The sequence below is a fragment of the Leopardus geoffroyi genome, chromosome A2, assembly GCF_018350155.1.
Source record: "Leopardus geoffroyi isolate Oge1 chromosome A2, O.geoffroyi_Oge1_pat1.0, whole genome shotgun sequence".
NCBI lineage: Eukaryota > Metazoa > Chordata > Mammalia > Carnivora > Felidae > Leopardus > Leopardus geoffroyi.
The window spans coordinates 124,317,220-124,334,487 of NC_059331.1; the positions used below are offsets into that span (position 1 = coordinate 124,317,220).

Genomic DNA, 17,268 nt, shown 5'->3' on the forward strand with positions numbered 1-17,268 from the left:
GGACAAAAAAGCTGTATATACTGAGCGCTTTTTATGTTGTGGTTATTGATTTAAACCGTTAAGAGTTGATTTAATTTTTAAAAGCTTACTCAGTGCTGTTAATTACCCTTATGTATTACGTTACCTTATTGTGTAGATAAGGAAGTTTAGGGGCGCCTGGGTGGCTCAGTCCTTTACACATCCTACTGTTGATTTCCACTCAGGTCGTGGGCTCCTGGTGCCTGAGACCCCCCAACCCTCCCCAGCCCTCCCCCAGCCCACTAGGCTTTGTGCTGACAGCAGGGAGCTGCCTTAGGATTCTCTCTCTCTTTCTCCACCCTTCCTCCACTCATTCTCTCTCTCAAAAATAAATAAACAAATTTTAAAAAGGCCCAGAGTTAAATAACAGGCCCAAGGATGCAGAAGTAATTCCTGGAACCAGGATGCAAAGTGTTAAGTGCTTAACTAGATTGCATTTTGAAAATGTGTCTGATATGTGAAGTTATGGTAATTGTTTTAGCTTTAATGGAAAAAACCACAGAGGAAGTAAAAACAGCATAGGGAGTATTTCCCTCAAACGTGGTGTTCAATATAGTTAATACTTAAAAAATATGAGGAGCCCCTTTGGATTTATTAGACAAAGTCAAAATGAATGAACATATAAAGGCTATGAACAGAAACAGAATATTAACACTGGTATGTCTTAGAACTTGGAAATTAGATTCTCCTCTGAGAGGAAAGAACTGGTGCATTAACCAATCTAGTGGTTGATGCAAGTTGCCTGAACCAGTAAGTGCCCTGAAATACCTTGTGTGTGAGGTGTTAGAATCTGGTTTTCTGGGTTTGATGAACTACTTGATTGCCTTGAAACTAGTTTTTGTTTAAATCAGCTAGAGTGGATTCTATTGTCTATGACTAAAAATTGTCAGAAACAATGTTTGCGAAGTTAGTTTTTATTTTTTTAATGTTTACTTTAAAATTTTTTTAATGTTTATTTTTGACAGAGAGAGAGAGAGAGAGAGAGAGAAATAATGAATGGGGGAGGGGCAGAAAGGGAGGGAAATACAGAAACCAAAGCAGGCTCCAGGCTCTGAGCTGTCAGCACAGAGCCCGACACAGGGCTTGAACTCACAGACCACGAGATCATGACCTGAGCCAAAGTCAGACGCTTAACTGACTGAGCCACTCAGCCACCCCTAATGTTTACTTTTTGAGAGAGAATGTGAGCAGATGGGAGCAGGACGTGGGGAGAGAGACAGAGGACCCAAAGCAGGCTCTGCGCCGAGAGTGGAGAGCCTGATGCAGGGTTTGAACTCACAAACGGTGAGATCATGACCTGAGCCGAAGTCAGATGCTTAACTGACTGAGCCACGCAGGCACCCCACAAAGTTAGTTTTTTGTTTTTTTTTTTTTAATTTTTTAACGTTTATTTATTTTTGAGACAGAGAGAGACAGAGCATGAATGGGGGAGGGTCAGAGAGAGAGACACACAGAATCTGAAACAGGCTCCAGGCTCTGAGCTGTCAGCACAGAGCCCGACGCGGGGCTTGAACTCACTGACTGCGAGATCATGACCTGAGCCGAAGTCAGCTGCTTAACCGACTGAGCCACCCAGGTGCCCCACAAAGTTAGTTTTTAAAATGAACATGGATAGGGGTACCTGGGTGGCTCAGTTGGTTAAGTGAATGACTTGATCTTATGGTCTTGAGTTCAAGTTCCCCCCACCCTGCTGCCCCCCCCCCCCCCTTTGCACTCTATGCTGGGTGTGATGCCTATTAAAAAAAACCAACCTGCATGTCCTGATAATAAAGAAATATAATGGTAGTATAATTCATTATTTAGAAACATAAAGTTTCCTTCTTACATTTTACAGCAACTTCTTATAGTTCTCCCACATGAAAGGTGAGGGTACTCAGTCACTCAGTCATTTGAAAAGTGGAGTCCCTGGTCCCGGCTTGTGTGGAAAGCCCCTGCTACTAGTGTGATTCCGCATGTTTGAGCACATCTAGTCAATGTTTGTGGTGAGCTTTCCAGGATCCTGACAATATCAGGGCCCATGGAACCTCCTGAGCAAGAACCCACCCATAGGTCATAGGCATCAGGCATCCAAGTTTGGCCAGCAGCAAAGTCACCTCAGGAGGGAAGGAATAATTCCAGTCATTCGGTTGGTGCGAGCCACTCAGATTCATCTCTGGTATGCACTGTGGAGTTGTCTGAACTCTGGAGAGTGCCAGAAGCTGTGAAGTTACAAAGGTGGAGGAAAGAGCTAATAAGAATTTCAAAAAACATTCATTTATTCATTTATCAACAGTAAATTAGACCTGCTATGTAAATAATGTTCTGAGTGTAGGGGAGAAAGCAGTCTTTGCCTTTGTGAAGCTTATATAAGAAAAATGTTGAATTGACAATTACCCACATATTAAAATTTCAATTATGATCTGTTCTATGGAGATATATGGGGGTATCTATTCTGGTGGTGGTACAGGAAGTCTTCCCAGGGGAAGGGGCATATCAACAGAGGCTTAAAGGATTTGTAGGAAGTGGTGGAGCAAAGAAAGGAAAGCATCCCAAGAGGCAGAAGAATAGCCTGTGGAAAAGAGGCTTCATGTACAGAAGAAACTGAGAGAGAAGGCCAGTGTGGGGCTGGAGCCTGGGGAGCAAGAAGAGCCATGAAATGAGACTGGAGAGGTAGACAGGATGAGATTGTCCAGGTCTTTTAGACCTTGGGAAGGACCTGGATCTCAAAGTAAGTATGGTAGGAAGGTAATGAAGAAAATAAAATTCGAAGAAGTGATTATCATATTTGAATTTTAGACATTTCTTTAGCTACCATCTGGTACCACACTGTGTGATGCTACACATATTCTGCAGGTGTTGATGTGCCAAATCTGCCTTTATGACATTCATTCATTCCAGAAACATTTATTTGGACTGCTAAATCCTATATTCATGTTGTTCAAACTTTGGGTCAAGAGTCATTAGAGGATTGTGAAATCAATTTAGGGAGTTGCCAGTGATATTGTAAACTATGAAATAAAACAGAAAAGAATAGAAAGAAATATCAGAGTGCATCATACATAAATAAGCTAGGTATTATCTTTCAAAATTAATTTTGCTCTATGAGTGAAAGCAAAAAGTTGAGCAATTAGCTCAATAAATAATTGGTCTTGGTGATGGGTATAGTTCTTCATGTCTCTAACATGTATGAGGTTTAAAAAATAATATCTGGGGGCACCTGGGTGGCTCAGTTGGTTAAGCGTCCGACTTCGGCTCAGGTCATGATCTCACAGCTTGTGAGTTCAAGCCCCGGACAGCTCAGAGCCTGGAGCCTGCTTTATGTTCTATCTCTCCCTGTCTCTCTGCCCCTCCCCCACTCATGTTGTCTCTCTCTCTCTCAAAAATAAATAAACAGTAAAAAAATTTAAAAAATAATGTCTGTTGGGTGGGCAGTTCTGCTTTGGGTTGGCTTGATGGATCCCAGCTCTGCGGGGCTTGGTTGGTCTAAGGTGACATCACTTATGTGTCTAGTGGGGCAGTGGAGATGACCTGACAACATGTTTCTCATCATTCAGCAGGCTTCTACAGGTCATTCACAAAGAGGTGGTGGCAGTATTTCCAAGAGAAGCATGAGAGGGAGAAGCACTTTTTGTGGCTTTGCTTGCATGTTTACTAATGTCTCATTGACCAAAGCAAGTCACATTCAAACTTAAGGGTAGACCTGGAAATTCATATTGTAAAGAAATGAGCAAAAATGCAAAAAAACCCCTACAGCTATTTTTGTAAACTATCACACTCATTAAGAAGAATTATGGCACCAGCTGCTGAAAATAAACTTTTCATGCTACAAATGATAAATTACCTTAGCTTTCCCAGCAAATAGTATTCTTTCTACTATCCTATGTTGTCACTGAAATAGGTTGAATTTGGATATCACAAGCTTTCAGAAGCTTCTCCTGTCACAGGGAATATGTATTAAAAAAAATTAAGCAGTTACATGGGGGCACCTGGATGGCTCAGTCGGTTAAGTGTCTGACTCTTGAGCCTACTCCCATGGTTTGCAGGATTGAGCCCTGAGTTGGGTTCTGTGCTGATAGCATGGAGTCTGCTTGGGATTCTCTCTCCCTTTCTTTCTGCTCCTCCCCACCTGTGCTTGCTCTCTCTCTCTCTCTCTCTTTCTCTCAAAATAAATAAACATTAAAAAATTAGGCAGTTACATATCCTAGTGAAAGGAACAATCCAAATGACAGCCCTACCTTAGTTTAAAGCTAGGTTCTCTTTTCTGCTTATTATGGATCTTTGATAAGAAATACAATTGCTGAGAAGTCTGTTTTGCTTGCTGTTTGCTATGAGCATTGTGAGACCTTTCCTGAATGTAACCCGCTGTGTAGTAGAATGGGTTGTAAACCTTCCTAAATGTAGTCTGATATGTAATGGAATGAGTGATTGTACATAAACTAACCGGCGTTTCTCGCTTCTGTAAACCTGCTTGCTTAGCACATTCCTCACCTACCCCCTTCCCCCCTTTTCCCTCCCACCACAAGTAAAGGACAAAGCCTTCCCGCCAAAGGACAGACAAAGGACGCCCAATCAGAAAACAACAAATGTCCGTACTTTAAAATCGACTAATCAGGCCCCTCATAATTTGAAACCTCACCTGTGCTATTTGTCCCTGTCTATAAAAACGCTGTACCAACCCTGATCGGGGCCTCTTAGCGTCACCGGCGACGAGTGCGCAGAGGTCCAGGTTCGAACCTGCAATAAAAGACCCTTACCGCTTGGCTTTGACTTACGACTCTGGTGGTCTTTTGTGGGAGGTTTTGGAGCTTCGGGCATTACACTAGTAGGTTGAAATATAAATTACTAATTCAAGATAATTTTCATTTAATTATTTTACATTATTTTATTCTATTATTTAATGTTTTTATTTATTTTTTTGAGAGAGAGAGAGAGAGAGAGAGAGAGGGAGAGAGACACAGTGTGAGCGGGGAAAGGGGCAGAGAGAGAGAGGGAGACACAGAATCCGAAGCAGGCTCCAGGCTCTGAGCTGTCAGCACACAGCCTGACATGGGGCTCGAACCCACAAGCTGTGAGATCATGACCTGAGCTGAAGTCAGACACTTAACTGTCTGAGCCACCCAGGCGACCCTTATTCTATTATTTAAAAAAAACTTTTATTCTGGGGTACCTGGGTGGCTCAGTTGATCACGTGTTCAACTCTTGGTTTCTGTTCAGGTCACTATCTCACAGTTTCTGGGGTTTGAGCCCTGCATCAGGCTCTGTGCTGGCAGCCTGGAGCTTCCTTGGGATGCTCTCTCTTTCCCTCCCTCTCTCTGCCTCTGTTGAATAAATAAACTTAAAACAAAAAAAGAAAACTTTTATTCTAATTATAAAGTTAATGCATGCCATTGAATGAGTAATGGAAAACAATGAACATACAAAGGAAAAATCAAATCACTCCTAAGCCCATTGTGTGGCCACAGTAAAGGTTTTTGTGAAAATTCCAACATTTTTCTTATGTTTTTCTTTTCAAAAATAATATCAAATTGCATACATCTTTTACACTTTTTCTCACATTATGAACACTCAAGCCAAACGTTCAATAATTTGAATTTTAATAGTGGAATAGAATTTCATCATAATTTGCCTAAGCTCCTATTATTGTCAATCCAAGTAATTTCCATTTTTATTAAAAAATTTTTTTTTGAAGTAAGCTCCACGCCCAACATGGGGCTTGAACTCACTCATGATCAAGAATCAGACGCTCTACCAACTGAGACAGTCAGGTGCCCCCCCCCCCCGTTTCTTTTTTTTTTTATAACAAATGTTGTGATGGTTTAATAATATCAAAATATTAAAAATTAATGATCTTGATGATTTTCGTGAAATTCTTTTAATAACTGTAATAACTTAGAATTATATTTTCTAGTCAGAATGTGAAAAACAGGTATGGTGAAAAACAGGAAAAAATCCAGTGGAAAAAACAGTAAGTTTCAAGGTTGGTGACCTTTAGGGTATTACACCTATAGTGATTTTGAAAGCACAGATACAAGTTTGAGAAATTTGGCATAATTCTTATGTTCAATTGTAAAGTTGAGCATATATATACCTATATTCCAGGTAATCCACTCCAGGGAATAGACTACAGAGAATAGCTGGTGTGATCAGGGAATAGGTACAAATAACCTCATAGTAGCACTGTTTCTAGTAGGAAAAAATAAACACCTGAAAATTGTTTAAAGGCTCCACCACTTTGACGATTTTGATCTTTAGCCCCGTCTTCCTCTTCAGGGCGAATTTATGTACTGGGCCAGCACCACCTCAGCCATCAGGGCTCACCCAATGGCGCTCACTTCTGCAGCCACCTTGGCCACCGCTGCTAAATTCAAGGTTTGGGCCTCTTGCGCCTCAGGGCGGGAAAAGTACCGGATCCCAGAGGCTCGGAAGCGCGTGCCCGCGTAGGAGCCCTGACACTCCGCCCCTTCTGCCGGAGCTTCGCCCCCTAGGAAAGCCCCACCCTCGAGTGCTGACACGCGGGACGGGAAGGCGTGGAGGGGGTGTGGCCTGCGTCCGCAGCAGAGTCGAAGGCGGGTCTTCCTCAGAGCCTAAGTCTGAGGAACAGTCAAAAGACGCAAAAAGGAATGGTATTAATTATCCCTCTGCTAATGAGGACCAGGGAGTGGTTCACTCCAGCCCCGTCCGGTAGAAATCTGATTCCAACCACTACCCACGCAGAAAAAGTCTTTCGCCTTCCACCTCCTCAGCCACTCTGGACTACAGCCCCCAGAAGGCATCGGAGCTGAACCATCCGACTTGCGCAGCGGCGTTCGTTGTAAAGTGCTATGACAACAGGGCGAAGATGGCTTGGAGTTAGGCAGGAGTGGGGAGGTGTCCCTTCCGCCGTTGGTGTCCTTTATCTTCTACATCCCGCTGACTGCCTCCCTCACCATTTCCTCCTCTTTGTGAGAAGCGGGACTTGCCGTTGTTCTGGCCTGCCTGGACTCTTCCAAGAGATTGATGCCGTTTTCCCCGCTTGTCTCTGGGCTTGACACAGAAAGGATGCAGGTTTACTCCTCGTGGGTGTCACTCCAACTCTCTGGAGGTGGTGGTGCTGCCTGGTGAGGCTCTTTCTCTCTGCCTGGGACGTGGAACAGGTTGGAGCGGGGAAACGACAGGGAATAGTGAAGCGAGGGGTTGCTTTTCTCTGCACCCTCCATTGGTCTCGTCGTTCCAGCCCTGGGACCCTGGCGGGCATTCTTAAAGGGAGATCTGCAGAGAGTTGCCGGAAAGGTGGAGCAGGACCCACCTGATTCGGCATCAGGTAAGAGTGTGTCTGGATTTAAACACTGGGAGAGTGAATGCCCTTTCTGTGTTTCGTTTTGGGGGCAAGATTGATCCCTGATGCCATGTAATGGTTTGAGGGGATATTGGATGATAGGTTTCTTCAGAAGGATGTTTGCGTTAAAAATAAGACAAAGCGCAAGTACGACACAATGTGTGTGAGATTTATGGACATTTAAGAGAAAGGGTGATAAGAAATTTTAAAGATTCCAGTCAGGAATGTCACGTGCGCAAGCAGCCTCCTCCCCTGGAACTTCAACAGGTCTTGGGAGCAAATGGTCAAAGCAGTTCTCAGCCTATGACTGAAGTAGGATACATGCACTAATACCCTTTAATTCTTCTTGCAATAGGATTATTGCTTCTCCTTCTCTGTGTATTGCAGACCACAGCAGTTTAGATGACCTGAGCTGATTTTTATCAGCATCTCCTTTCTCCAATCCAGTCCTGCAACTGACTTGAATTTCCTGGAGAGATTCATAGTTTTTCCTTTTTTCTTTTTTCCATCTCACTTATACTTTGAACATGAAACCATATCACACGCACACACACAACTTGAAGATGCTAGGGGAAGACTATGGGGCTTCACTAAAATCTGCCAGCATTTAGAGTGGGATAGATTTTCTAACTTGTTAGAAATATGTAAATAGAATAATTGCTGAGATGTGTGTGTGTGTGTGTGTGTGTGTGTGTGAATAGACCTAACCCTTATTTAAAAGAAGTAAAAAAAGCTTTTCATTTTGCAAATAATTTATAAGTTATTTATTAGAGTTTAAGGAATTTTTCATTTTGTGTAGTTGTGTGTAATTGCTCTTAAGTTGCAACTACACACTTATGTTTGTGGTACAATTTCTTGATGGAAATATTCACTGAGGGGGAAAAATCCAATATCAATAGTATATAGTATTATTTATTGATTTTTAATGTTTATTTTTGAGAGAGAGAGACAGAGCGTGAGCAGAGGAGGGGCAAAGAGAGGAGACACAGAATCTGAAGCAGGCTCCAGGCTCTGAGCTGTCAGCACAGAGCCCGACGCGGGGCCCAAACCCACAAACTGTGAGATCATGACCTGAGCCGAAGTTGGACTTTTAACCGACTGAGCCACCCAGGAGACCCTATATAGTATTTTTTAATCTTTTAAACCTTTTGATGTATGTATCAAATCTCATCCCTCAGAATAAAGACTTTCAAATATTTTTCAAAAATTATTGAAACACGTGGAGTTATTACAAAACATCTCTGCCAACTAACATTTCAGTGAAAGGTTATTGTCAGTTTTTGAATATCCCATTTAAATATTCAGTCCAGAGGTTCAGACTGGCATTTGTAACTTTGTCTTGCTCAGGATACATTCCACCACCACCACCACCACCACCACCACCCCTTCTATTACTACCACTAGGTTACTAGTGACATTTATCTGACATTTATTGAGTACATCCTATGGGTTGGGCATTGGGTAAGCAATTACATATGTTAGGTCATTTTATCTTTCCGTTCCGCAGAACAGTTGGGAGACTAGAAGGTGAGGGACTTGTCCAAGGTCACTCTGCTAAAGTGTGAAATGAAAAAAGGAACCCAAATCTGTCTAACTCCCTTTCCTGTGTTTTGTCTTCCGTGTCTTTTATTGAAAATTCCAACACTGGGGCGCCTGGGTGGCGCAGTCGGTTAAGCGTCCGACTTCAGCCAGGTCACGATCTCGCAGTCCGTGAGTTCGAGCCCCGCGTCGGGCTCTGGGCTGATGGCTCAGAGCCTGGAGCCTGTTTCCAATTCTGTGTCTCCCTCTCTCTCTGCCCCTCCCCCGTTCATGCTCTGTCTCTCTCTGTCCCAAAAAAAATAAATAAACGTTGAAAATTCCAACACTGATCTCTTATATTATCTTCAAAAGCAGCATTCTTCTAATTCTACATACACTTGTCATCTTTCTTGCACTGAATGCCCTGATTCCTACTTTCCAAAATTTGAGGCAGCACTAGCATGACCTGGAGAAAGCAAAACTCCAAATACGAACAACAATAGTGTCAGTGTGCCTTCTAATTCCAGGATCTGCCTTCTTTCCACAGGATTCTTGGGGTTATTGTTGCAGTGATTGTTCTAGTCATCCTTCCTTATTGTAGGACTAGGCCAGTCAGGTGTGAAAACATCCATATCTTAAAGAAAAACTAAATCTGAGTAAATTTGGTGTGGAAGATAACATATATATAAGCAAGTATTAAAAATTAAAAAAAGTGTCAAGTGATAAATATGGAAAAGCATTTCTGGAGTTGAGGGGATAGAGGGATTATTTTCTACTTATTATTCTAATAAGGCATAAGAAATCAATCTTTTGTGGCTCTTTATAGGTATGGACCTTTTAAAACCTTCGAATTATTGTTTTCTAGTCATCCTTTAAACATTTAATTACGTGTATAAAATACTTTCCTGCAGTTTGAACTTGCAGTGTTTAGAGTTAATATTAACAGTATAGCTTTTTGGTCTTTGTGGAATAGTTGCACTTGTTTAGGGTTCTGGAGTAGACAGAATGGTTTTGAATGCTACTTGTTACTACTTACTAGTTGTGACCACTTGGGCAGATTTCTTAATCTCTCGGTACCTGAGTAACAGTACCTACCTTCTGTTTTGAAGATTAAAATAGAATACTTGCAAAGCACTTAGAACACTGCCTGGGACTTAGTAAATGATTAGTAAATGTTACCTATTTGGGAGAAGAGATAATAGCCATTGAAAATCTTATCTTTGGTTTTTGTTTTTCATTTACTTAAAAACAAAACCACTGAGGAGCTGGAAATCAACATTGAGTGAAGAGTGGATAAAATGCAAATTCTTGTTTCATATTTTTATTCAAGACAGTTAACTAAATCAAATAAGAAAATCAATTTATATATATTTAATTTTTTGTCATTCAGCATACTTTTTGTTTTTGTAGTAGAAAAACCAGGTTTCACAGCTGAAAAATGTCCCATGTTTCTTAGTTTCCTTCTTCCTAACCTGCCAGTAACTGACCTTCCCTGCCTACTACTTGCCTTAATATCTTAAAGTCAAGGCCTGTATCTCTTTGAATTTGGAAAATAAATCAATTTTATTTATTTATTTATTTATTTATTTATTTATTTATTTATTTGTTTAGTAGGCTGCATCAGGCAGGTGTCCCTAGAATTTCATTTATGTCTTAATTTCTGGTTAATTTTTTTTTTAAGTTTATTTATTTTGAGAGAGTGCGAGTGTGAGCAGGGTATGGAGAGAGAGAATTCCAGGCAGGCTCTGCACTGACAGTGCAAAACTTGAGCTCAAACCCATGAACTGTGAGATCATGACTTGAACCCAAATCAAGAGTTGGATGCTTAACCAAGTGAGACTCAGGCACCCTTGTAGTTAATTTTTCTTTCTCTTAATGGGGTGGGATGTCTTTCTAGGAGAAAGGGTAGGGTTTATTTTGCTAACCTTCTGAATTTAACTTGCTATCCTTTTGTTCTGCTGGAGTGGTAAGTGGGGCCAGAATATGGGAATATCCTACTTTAAAAAAAGTGAAAGTTTATTATTTTTTATTATGGGATATTTTACACATAAGCAAAAGCATAAAGAATAGTAAAACCAGGGGCGCCTGGGTGGTGCAGTCGGTTAAGCGTCCGACTTCAGCCAGGTCACGATCTCACGGTCCGTGAGTTCGAGCCCCGCGTCAGGTCTGGGCTGATGGCTCAGAGCCTGGAGCCTGTTTCCGATTCTGTCTCCCTCTCTCTCTGCCCCTCCCCCGTTCATGCTCTGTCTCTCTCTGTCCCAAAAATAAATAAACGTTAAAAAAAAAAAAATTAAAAAAAAAAAAAAAAAAAAGAATAGTAAAACCACTCCTCATATGTCTATCACCATTTATTCTTTAAAAAAAAATAATAGCTGGGGCGCCTGGGTGGCGCAGTCGGTTAACTGTCCTACTTCAGCCAGGTCACGATCTCGCGGTCCGTGAGTTCGAGCCCCGCGTCGGGCTCTGGGCTGATGGCTCAGAGCCGATGGCTTAGAGCCTGGAGACTGTTTCCGACTCTGTGTCTCCCTCTCTCTCTGCCCCTCCCCCGTTCATGCTCTGTCTCTCTCTGTCCCAAAAATAAATAAACGTTGAAACAAAAATTTAAATAAAAAAAAAAATAATAGCTTTATTGGAATATAATTTATAGGGCCCAGTGGAGAAAGGGGCGGTGGCGGTGGACTGCAGGCAGGAGCCCAAAGGGGACCGTGAGAGGAAAGCCCCTTTCTGCCCGGGGAATTTACCAGATTAAATATGGTTGATGATGGTTCTGAACAAATACAGCTTTTATTTGAGGTATGCCATTTTGAAGACTGAGACCATGGAGTTTTATCCTTGAGGATAAAGTAAATATTTGCAAAAGTCTATTTTATATAGCAAAAATGTGAATCCTGAGACTGAATTCTCTAACGGGCCTATACAACGTAATAGATGTTGGTGAAACCATTTACACCCAGTCAGCTTGAAGAGTCTCAAATGGACCCTACCACTGAGAAAACAAGATGGCAGTCCACTATGGGGAATTGAGGAAAATGGATTAATACAAGAGTGCTGTGATAATATACAACCAAGACAGGGTTCTTTTAACATGGATTTCATGAAATGAATGAAGACGTAGGTTTCTTACCCAGCACAAATGGACTTTCTAAAGACTTTTTGTATCATTAAAATAAGTACATTTTTGACATTTGGAGAAGAAAGATGGCACATTAACACAGATGATAGTTTGTACGCCTGGAACTTTTGGCAGTTTGATTTGTATGAGTATGACCTTGTGAAATGTTAACTTTAATAAAATTTCCAACACTTAAAAAACAAAGAAATATAATTTATAGAACATACAATTCACCAATATAATTTGTGCAACTCAACGTTATTTTTGTATATTTTACTTTGTATATTCAGATATGTGCAACTGTCACTTGTGCTGTAGCCAATTTTAGAATATTTTCATCACCTCAAAAAGAAAACTTGGCACTCTAGCTGCAACTCTCTTGTCCTTTATTTCCCACTGGAATTTATTTTCTTCCTGTATGGATTTGACTATTCTGTACATTTTGTCTTTCTATTTATTTATTTGTTTGTTTGCTTATTTATTTATTTTTAGTTGAAGTAGTATTAACATGCAGTACTTTGTTTCAGGTATTTTCTATATATTTTACATAAATGGAATCACAAAAAAAAAGGTCTTTAGTGACTGGCTTCTTTCTCTTGCATAATTTTTCAGGTCGTAGCATATATCAGTACTTCTTTTTTATTGCTGAAGAGTATTCTATTTTATGGACATGCCAACTTTGTGTTCATATATTCATTAGTGGATAGACCTTTGGATCATTTCTACCTTTTGGATATTATGAATGATGCTACTATAAACGTGCATGTATAAATTTTCATGTGGACATATGCTTTCATTTCTCTTGGACTGGAATTGCTGGATCATATGATTACTCTATGTTTAAGTGTTTGAGGAGCTGCCCGATCACTTTCCTAAGTGGTTGTACCATTATATTCCCAACAGCATTGTATGAGGACTTTGATTTCTCAACATCGTTGCCCAAACTTGTTTCTGTCTGACTTTTTGATTTTAGTCATCATAGTGGGAACAAAGTGGTATTTCACTGTAGTTTTGATACGCATTTCCCTGGTGGCTATGATACTGAGCATCTTTTCTTGTGTCTGTTGGCCATTTGTATATCTGACTTGGAGAAATATATATTCATATCCTTTGCCCATTTTTAAATTGGGTTTCTGTCTTTTTATTATTGAGTCATAAAGAGTTCTTTGTATGTTACAGATAGGTATCTTTTATCAGAGATATGATTTGTATTTTCTCTTGTTCTATGGGTCATCTTTTCATTTTCCTATTTGTGTTCTTTGAAGTAAAAAGTTTCAACTCTTGGTGAAATCCCTTTATTTTTTCTTTTGTTACTTATGCTTTTGGTGTCAAACTTAAGAATCTGTCACAATATCTGATATCATGAAGATTTAAGTTTTCTTCTAAGAAGTCTTCTAGGAGTTTCTAAGAATTTTATAGCTTTAGCTGTGTATTAACATACATAAAGGTCTTTGATCCATTTTGAATAAAATTTTTTATATGGTTTTAGGTAAGAGTCCAACTTCATTCTTTCACATGTGGCTATCCAATAATAATCATTTGTTGCAATTTCTCATTGAATGGTCTTAGCATCCTTGTTGAAAATCAATTTACCATAGATGTGTAAGTTTATTTTCAGATTCTCCATTCTTTTCCATTTATCTATATGTCTATCCTTATGCCAGTACTTACTGACCTAATTACTATTGCTTTATAGTTAGGTTTTGAAATGGGGAAATCCTTCAACTTTGTTCTTCTTTTTGAATATTGTTTTGGCTATTCTGAATTGCTGGCAATTCTATATGAATTTCAGAATAAGCTTGTCAGTTTGTACGAAGAAGTCCTATGGGGATCTGATAAGGATTGCAATGAATCTGTAGATCAGTTTGGGAAGTATTGCCATCTTAATAATGTTATGTTTTCAGATCCATGAACATGGGATATTTTCCTGTTTATTTAGATCTCCTTTAGTTCTTTCAACTATATTTTATAATTTTCAAGGTATATGTTTTACACTTCCTTTGTTAAATTTATTCCTAGGTATTTTATTCTTTTGGATGCTATTGTAAATGCAGTTGATTTTTGTATATTAATATTATTGTGTCTTTCAACTTTACTTAACTTGTTTATTAGCTCTCATAGTTTTTTACTGAATTTCTTAGGATTTTCTATCTACCAGATCATGTCATCTGTGAGTAAAGATAGCTTTACTACTTCCTTTCCAATCTTGGAGCCTTTTAGTTCTTTTTCTTACCTAATTGCCTGACCTAAAACCTCTGGTACAATGTTGTTGTTTTTTGTTTTTGTTAATAGTGCCTTTTGTTTATTTCTCTTACAAGTTTAGTAGTAGCTGGATTTGAAGGGAGATGGGGACAATAAGATGAATTGATGAAAGCTCATCAATATGTCAAGGTTGGGGGCTGAAGGGGACACCAGAACAGGTTTCTGTTACTCTTTTTTTTAAAAAATGTTTATTTATTTATTTATATTTTATTTTTGAGAGAGAGAGCGAGCGAGCAAGCAAGCATGAGCAATGAAGGGGGAGAGAGAGAGGGTGACATAGGATCTGATGCAGGCTCTAGGTTCTGAGCTGTCGGCACAGAGCCTGACATGGGGCTTGAACTCATGGATCGTGACCTGAGCCGAAGTCGGATGCTTAATGGCTGAGCCACCCAGGCACCTCTGTTACTCTTTATTTTAGTAATAGTTGTGTGAAGGGGCTCAAGTTGCTGCCAGAGGCAGCAGCAGCCTCTTTAGTGGCTTTTCTCTCTGCCAGCATCTGCTGCTTCTGTTTTGCCAGGTACTTCCTGGTAGAATAATGGGCCCTAAATCGTGATTGGCCACCTGGGTGAACCACTCCAGCTCCTTGACACAGTTCTGCCTGTAGTTCTTGCCTTCCCTCTGCTGACAGGCCTTCAGCCTTTCCTGGATAATGTTGACAATTTCTTGGTCAACTTTAGTGTCTCTTCTCCATTGCATTTCTGCTTCAAACATGCACAAGACATTCTTTTCCTGGCACTCAGTGATGTCTGACACATGGCTGAACTCCTGGTGGTAGTAGTAATACCTGTTCTTGCTGCTGTCTCTTAGGTCATGGGCTGGTCCACGAGGAGGTCTAAGGCCTTCGTCAAATATGTTATGGGGTTGGGCATTGAGAGCTACGGCGAGGGCAACAGTGTGTGGCATGATGCCTCCGGGTACACGTCCTTGTCCCAACTGTCCAGCATGGCATGGCGGTGGTGTGTGGAGGCCTCTGATCTCTGACACTCGAGCCTCGCCTCTACCTGGGTCCCACACCTAGGTTGGCACAGCGTAGCAGCCCCTCCAGTACAATGTTGAATAAAAGTGGTGAATATGGACATCCTAGTCTTGTGTGTGGTCTTAGGGAGAAAGCATCTAGTTGTTCATCCTTAAGTATGATATACGCCATAGGTTTTGCAGTTTGAGGAAGTCCCCTTTTATTACTAGTGTTTTTTTTAGTGGAAGAGTGTTGGATTTTATTTTGTCAGATGCTTTTTTCTGAGTTGAGACGATAATGTGGTTTTTAATTTTTGTTTTATTGATATGGTGTACTATTGTAATTCATTTTTGGATGTTAGACTCACCTTGCATTCTTGGAGTAAATCTCATCTGGTCATGGTGCATAGTTCTTTTATATATTGCTTGATTCATTTGCTAGTGTTTTGCTGAGAATTTTTACATCCATATTCATTAGAGATATTGGTCTGTAGTTTTCTTGTGTTTGCTTACTTTTGGTATTGATGTAACACCAGCCTTATAAGAATGAGTTGGGAAGTATTCCTTCCTCTTTTATTTTTTGGAGTAGTTTGTGAAGAATTGTTATTTGTGTTTGGTAGAATTCACCATCTGGGCCTAGTCTTTTCTTTGTGGGTAGTTTTTTGATTACTAATTCAATCTCTTTACTTGTTGTAGGTCTATTTAGATTTTCTATTTTGTTTTTAGTCAGCAACAGGTAGCTGGAAGCAAGATGAATAATGCTGATGTCCTGCTCCTCCAGGGAAGATAGTTCTCTGACTAGAAGCTGTGGGGAGAAGGGTGCCTTATTCTTGGCTGTACCAGTCTGGAGTGGAGTTTCTATCTTGTAAGCCAGGAGTGAGGAGAGAATGAGTGAATCTCGTTTTTTTAAAATACTATAGACTTTTAATTTTCTTACTGAGTTTTAGGAGGTTTTTAATGTTTCTTTATTTTAGGACAATATCCAGAGACTTTAAATGGTTGTTTTAAAAAATAATTTTCCCATCCAAGTACTAACCAGGCCCGACCCTGCTTAGCTTCCGAGATCAGACGAGATCAGGCGCGTTCAGGGTGGTATGGCCGTAGACTTAAAAAATAATTTTCACCAATTTTCCTGGGGAGTGGGTCCATGGAGCTTCTCACATGTCATTCTAAAAGTGAAATCTTCTGAAACTTTAAATTGCATAGCATAATGGTTATGGGAGACATACTTATGTTATCAAAAGATTTGGTGGGGCACCTGGGTGGCTCAGTCGGTTAAGCGGCCGACTTCAGCTCAGGTCACGATTTGGTGGGGCGCCTGGGTGGCTCAGTTGGTTAAGCGGCCGACTTCAGCTCAGGTCACGATCTCGCGGTCCATGAGTTCGAGCCCTACATCGGGCTCTGGGCTGATGGCTCAGAGCCTGGAGCCTGCTTCCGATTCTGTGTCTCCCTCTCTCTCTGCCCCTCCCCGTTCATGCTCTGTCTCTCTCTGTCTCAAAAATAAATAAAACGTTTAAAAAAAAATTAAAAAAAAAAAAAAGATTTGGTCGGAGTTCCATTAGGTATCAAGGTACTCTATCTAGTGTTTGTAAAACTGTTAAAGAGTAAGTTAAAAAGTTATTATATACATGCTTATTAGGAAACCAACTGCTATGTGCAAAGATAAATTTTTTGTATGTATGTTTTATTTGAGCCATAGGATTAAACCTTTTGTAGATAAACAGGGATATTCAGCAATCTTAAATTATTCAGGCTTGTTGTGGAACTCATCTTTGAAGCCAAAGTGGAAAGGAGCTCCTTTTTAAAATCTACTGTTCTTCATGGGGCACCTGGGTGACTCAGTCGGTTAAGCGTTCAACTTCAGTTCGGGTCATGATCTCACAATTCGTGACTTTGGGCCCCACGCCAGGCTCTGTGCTGACAGTTCAGAGCCTGGAGCCTGCTTTGGATTCCGTGTCTCCCTCTCTCTCTGCCCCTCCCCTGCTCGCACTCTGTCTCTGTCTCTCTGTCTCAAAAATAAACATAAAAAAAAAAAAAATAAAAAAAAAAATCTACTGTCTTTCAGCTTAAGTTGTTTTAAAATCCACCAATTTTTGCAAAAGGAAATTAA

General features: G+C 40.4%; 1 protein-coding gene and 1 pseudogene across 10 annotated transcripts in view; one reads left to right on the top strand and one right to left on the bottom strand.

Moving 5' to 3' along the window:
- The first annotated feature begins 6,540 nt into the window (after positions 1–6,540).
- BBS9 (Bardet-Biedl syndrome 9) overlaps positions 6,541–17,268 on the top strand; it is a 453,760-nt gene continuing 443,032 nt past the window's right edge. For 3 of the 10 annotated variants that reach the window (XM_045495266.1, XM_045495269.1, XM_045495274.1), the window contains exon 1: positions 6,573–7,297. The gene's annotated coding sequence lies outside the window, so the exon portion shown is untranslated. Of the gene's footprint in view, positions 7,298–17,268 lie in introns of all 10 variants that reach the window. The other 7 variants (XM_045495270.1, XM_045495271.1, XM_045495273.1 and 4 more) reach the window with 4 other exon arrangements.
- LOC123607273 lies at positions 14,614–15,799 on the bottom strand (annotated as a pseudogene).